Source organism: Otolemur garnettii, unplaced genomic scaffold (genome assembly GCF_000181295.1).
Source record: "Otolemur garnettii isolate 467f Iridium unplaced genomic scaffold, OtoGar3 scaffold00015, whole genome shotgun sequence".
Taxonomy (NCBI): domain Eukaryota; kingdom Metazoa; phylum Chordata; class Mammalia; order Primates; family Galagidae; genus Otolemur; species Otolemur garnettii.
The window spans coordinates 24,431,786-24,438,067 of NW_003852410.1; positions in this window are offsets into that span (position 1 = coordinate 24,431,786).

The window sequence follows — 6,282 nt, forward strand, 5'->3', positions numbered from 1 at the left end:
GAGTCTCCTGCCTCCGCCTCCCAAGTAGCTGGGACCACAGGCACCCGCCACAACACCTGGCTATTTTTTGGTTGCAGCCGTCATTGTTGTTTGGTGGGTCGGCCTGGGGATTCGAACCTGCCACCTTAGGTGTACATGGCTGGCGCCTTAGCCGGTTGACCTATAGGCGCCGAGCCGACTAAGATAGACTCTTACTGGATTAAAGATTTAAATTTAAGACATGAAACTATAAAAGTGGGAGGCAGAGCAAGATGGTGGAGGGGACTCATCCCTGAGTCAACTCTCCTGGTGGTTTCAGGTGAGAGTGAGGGTGCTGGATCTTTCCCACGTAAAGTGCTGGCACCAACAAGCAGTGCAGGGCATGCAGCAATGAGGTGAATTGCTGGATTGGAATTGTAGCCCAGAGATATGGTGTGTGTCAGAAAAAAATTCAGGGCAATAGCTGAAATGGCACCAGCTGCGACCGGCGGAGCCCGGTCTGCGGCTGGCGCCCTGAGAGGCAGAAACCAATCCCTCCCCCACGAAGGACTTCTGTGCCCAATTTGTGGGGAGTTTGTGTGTTTCATGGAGAATGTGGTGAGGCATGGATTCCCGAGTGGAATTTGGCAGCCAGAAACGGGAGCCATTTGGACCTGGTTTGGGGCATCAGGGATTCAGGCATTCGGACAGAAACTTGAGGGGAAGGCACTCTGCTTAGGAACCAATCCATCCTGTAATTTTGGACGTCTGTGTAGAGCTGCTCTGATGAGGCAACCCAAAGGGGGAATCGGTTCCCTTCCTACAAACACTGAAAAATCTTTGTGAGTGCCGTGGCAGCAGCAGTGGTGGGAACTAGAAGTAACCAGTCCCTCCTCCATCAAAAATAAACTGATTGTGGAGTGCGCATAAAGCACCTAGCTCCTTTCCCTGGAACCACAATATTCTGTTCAAGGGGAAATTAGGAGTTGAGTGGAAAATCTGGCAAAGTGTGGACTTGTGTGCCGAGTTTGGAGGATAGGAGTGGGCGGCCAGTCGGGAACCAGATGTAATGTAAAACTCCAAAAATGGCATCTCCATAACACCTCTCCCAGAATTGCAGAGAGCTCATTCTGACCTGCAGCCAGCGATCCGGCATCTGAAGCTAATCCAAGATGCCCAACACTTTGCGGGAACTTTTGTCAGAAGAATCTGTGCAACCTGGCAGCAAAGATTCTCTTTCTTTTTTCTTTCTTTTAGGTTTTAGCGTGGTGACCACTCACAGCGCCACGTGCTATCTAGAAAGTATATTGCAGCATAATTACATTTCCTTTAAACTGGAACCCCACCGCATTTAAAAAGGGGTTTGTTTGTATATATTCAAAAGGAAAGTATTTTCCTTAGTGGTGCCCTCCTTTTTAAAAAAATTTTTTTCTTTTCATTTTTCTTTTTATTTTCTTTTTTCTTTGGGTTTTTTTTTTTTACTATTTGTTTTCTCTACCATTTTATAACCAACATTTTTGTGGCTATCTTTTGTTATTACTAACTTTTTTTTTTTTTGTCTGTTTGTTGGTTGGTCTGTCTTTTGTTTTCTTTTTTGTCTGTTTGTTTACGTGTTCCTGATTGTCTGGGCATTGGTGTGCTTGTCTGTCTGGTAGCATTTTAGTCTCTTTATTTGTCTGCTTGGTTCCAATGTGTTTTGTACTTTGCTAAATCCTCAGGTTGGCTATATTTCCTAACTCCAATTTTCACATTCAATAAGAATATGGAGGAACAGGGGATGAGAGCTTACTGGACCTAGCTTTCAACATAAATTCCAGTTCAGTGGGAGAGACAACTGCCAGAAGAACACAACAGAGCTGAAGGTAGGGAGCCAAACTAAGAGAAGAGATAGATAAATGAACGTCTTCCCCAACGAGGCAAATCACGAATTCAAAAAAACAAATTCCAGGTTTAGATTGAGCCCAGGTGGAATATTCTCCAGCTCCCATTGATGGCCTGAGGCAGATAGGCTTCAACTATCTCTGCTGGATGGCAACAAAGAGTGGTCACCAAGTGGAGAAGGCATTGTCATTACTTGGATTCTGGCAGACACAAAACCCTGACACACTCATTGACTTTACTTGGACTCTGGCAGGCACAAAACCCCAAGTCACTCACCTATTGGACAGGACTGAGTTAAAGAGTCTAGGTTCACAGAGACTGGTAGTGGGGTTACCAGAGACTGAGGTTATCAGAGTCCGGTGGTGAAGGGCGAGTAAGGAGGGGAAAGAGATATCTGCCTCCTTACTCCAAATCATCTATTGAAGGGGCTTTTCTGACTCCTCAGAGCGGCAGAGCAAGCCACACTTGTACCACCAGTAGACTCCTATTATCTATTTGCTGGAGACCTTGTGATCCTTCCAACCAGAGAGTGGGTACTAATCGGATCAATAGGTTTGGATCTCTTGGGAAAATTGACTGGTGGTTGAGGGAGAATCTCTGATGCTCTCTGGATTTTCTCAGGCCTAAATTGTCTTCAGGTGGAACATTCTCCAGCTGTCAATGAGTGCTGAGATAGTCAGGCCTCAGTTCCCTTTGCTGGCGGGGCTCAAAGAGCAATAACTGAATGGAGGTGGCATTGACTCTACTTTGATTCTGGCAGACACAAAGCCTTGCCACATTTCCTTATTGGGCAACTGGGTCACAGCCCTGTGGGGTCTCCAGTGACTGGGTGTGATGAAAGTACAAGGTGGGGAAAGAGGCATCAACCATCCTAGTATAATTTATTTGCTGGGTAGGTCCTTCTGACCCCACAGAGCACTGTTGTGAGTCATACTTGAGCTTCCAGAAGACCCCTGCTGTAAAGTTGCCAGAGACATCTTGAACTCCCCTACTTGAGACTACTGTTGACTGGGACACTTGATTTAGATCTCTTGAACTGGGTCAATCACCTGAGAACTATCTAAAGTGATACCCTGGGTGTATGGCTGGGGGAAAGTGTGGTTTTCCTTTCCCAACTGTCACCTGTGAGGGGAGGGGTAAATTAATCACTGATATTTCTCCAAAACTGAGATCTTAACCTATAATCATTGATTTTCTAAGGTAAAACAATGACCAGCCAAAAACAAGATAGAGACACTCAGCCCCCCAGGCTCTCAGATCGTAGCATTATAAGCATCCGTGGCAAAGCTCTAGGGAAAAAGTTCCAGACACAAATCCCAGCCTTTGCCCCCAAATGCTAGTAAAACTACTCCCAGAGCCCCCAACCCAGCTTCCTCTTACCTGCTCACCTGGCCAAACAGAGTAAATCCAGCATGGGGTGGAGTCAGCAGAAAAACTCCAGTAGTATGAATAACCAGAGTAGATCAACCTTCCCAAGGAAGGATATGGTAGATGCATCTGGAGATCCATCCCATAAAGAGATGGCTGAGATGACAGAAGTGGAGTTCAGAATGTGGATATTAAATAAGATTAATAGAATGGAAGAAAGGAAAGAGCGAGAACTTCAAGAAATTATTTAAAAAATGTTGCAAGAAATTATTCAAAAGATGTCGCAAGAAATTATTCAAAAGACGACTCAATTCAACAATTTCAAAGATAAAATGATCAAAGATTTTGAAACTTTGAGGCAAGAGTTTGTAGCCCTCAAAGATTTGAAAAACATGGTGGAATCTCTTCACCATGGAGTGAAACAGACTGAAGAAAGGAACTCTGACATTGAAGACAAAGCTTTTGAAGAAGCCCAAGAGCACAAGGACAAAAAGAAATGGAAAGCAAAAACGGATCTTTCTCCCAGAGAGCTCTGGGATAATTCGAAGAAAACTACTATTCACCTTATAGGAATACCTGAAAGCAATGAAGCTGCCTCACAAAACACAGAGGCTCTTCTTCATGAAATTTTGAAAGAGAATTTCCCAGACATGCCAAAAGAGTCTGAAATTCAGACAGCAGATAGTTTCCTAACGCCAGCATGACATCCCCCTGGCACATCATATTTCACTTCACTAAAGTTAACATGAAAGAAAAAATTCTGAAAGCAGTTAGACGCAAGAAAACTATAACCTACAAAGGAAAGAGTATTAGAATGACTGCAGATCTTCCTGCTGAACTCTTTCAGGATAGAAGAGGATGGTCAGCAATTTTTAATCTCCTAAAACAAAACAACTTCCACCCCAGGATCCTATATCCAGCTAAATTGAGTCTCATCTATGATGGAGAAATTAAATACTTTAATGACATCCACATGTTGAAGAAATTTGCCATAACTAAACCAGCTCTGAAGGAAATTCTCAAACTATTCTTCATAATGACCATTGCAATCCCCCACTACAAAAGTAAACTCACCCAGAAACTTTGATCAAATTCCAACTTCCACAGTGGCGACAGGATGAAAAATGTCTACTGGACTTTTGAGCAACTTGAGGAGCAATATCTCACCAGGTCTATCAATAATTTCAATCAATGTGAATAGCCTAAACTGCCCTTTAAAGAGGCACAGATTGGCTGATTGGATACAGAAACTCAGACCAGATACCTGTTGTGTCCAAGAAACACATATTACTTTAAAAGATAAATACAGACTCAGGGCGAAGGGATGGTCATCTATATTCATATATTTCTTTAAAAGATAAATATAGACTCAGGGTGAAGGGATGGTCATCTATATTCCAGGCAAATGGAAACCAGAAAAAAACACGTGCTGCAATTTTATTTGCAGATATGTTAGGGCTTAAACCAACAATAATAAGCGAAGATAAAGATGGCCATTTTATATTTGTCAAGGGTAATGCCCAAGATGATGAGATTTCAATTATCAATATCTATGCACCCAACCAGAATGCACCTCAATTTATAAGAGATACTCTAACAGGCATGCACAACTTGATCTCTCCCAGCTCTATCATAGTCAGAGATATTAACACTCCTTTGGCAGTGTCAGATTGATCCTCCAATAAGAAGCTCAGCAAGGAAATTTTAGATTTAAATTTAACTATTCATTTTTGGATCTAACTGACATTTACAGAATATTTCATCCTAAAAAAACTGATACACATTTTACTCTTCAGTCCATGGAACATACTCCAAAATGGATCACATCTTAGGCCATAAGTCTAACCTAAGTAAACTTAAAAGAATAGAAATTATTCCATGCATCTTCTCAGACCATCATGGAATAAAAGTTGAACTTACTAACAACAGGAATCTGCAGTCTCATACAAAAACATGGAAGCTAAATAACCTTATGCTGTATGATAGATGGGGCAAAGATGAGATCAAGAAAGAAATTACCAAATTTTTAGAACAAAATGACAATGAAGACAGGAGTTGTCAGAACCTCTAGGATTCTTCAAAGGTAGTCCTAAGAGGGAAATTGATAGGTCTACAAGCCTTCCTCAAGAGAACAGAAAGAGAGGAAGTTAACAACTTAATGGGACATCTCAAGCAACTGGAAAAAGAAGGACAGTCCAATCCCAAACCCAACAGAAGAAAAGAAATGACCAAAATTAGAGCAGAATTAAATGAAATGGAAAACAAAAGGATTATAGAACAGATCGATAAATCAAAAAGTTGGTTATTTGAAAAGGTTAATAGATAAACCTTTGGCCAACCTAACCAAGACAAAAAGAGTAAAATCTCTAATCTCATCAATAAGATACAGTAAATATGAAATGACAACAGACCCCCTAGAAATTAAAAAAATCCTCAATAAATATTACAAGAAACTTTATTCCCAGAAATATGAAAATCTGAAAGAAATCGACCAATACTTGGAAGCATGCCATCTCCCCAAACTTAGCCAGCACGAAGTGGAAATGCTGAACAGGCCTATATCAAGTTCTGAAACAGCATCATCTGTATGAAATCTCTCCAAAAAGAAAAGCCCGGGACCAGATGGCTTCATGTCAGAATTCTACCAAACCTCTAAAGAAGAACTAGTACCTATATTATTCAACCTTTTCCAAAACATTGAAAAAGACGGAATACTACCCAACACATCCTATGAAGCAGACATCACCTTGATTCCCAAACCAGGAAAAGACTCAACAAGAAAAGAAAATTATAGACCAATATCACTAATGAATATTGATATGAAAATATTCAACAAGATCCTAATGAACAGAATACAGCAACACATCAAAAAAAATTATACACCACAACCAAGTGGGTTTTATCCAAGGATCTCAAGGATGGTTCAACATACGTAAATCTATAAATGTAATTCATCAAATAAACAAATCAATAAAGACCATACAATTCTCTCAATTGATGCAGAAAAAGCATTTGATAATATCCAGCACCCCTTCATGTTCAGAACACATAAGAAAATTGGTATAGAAGGAACAT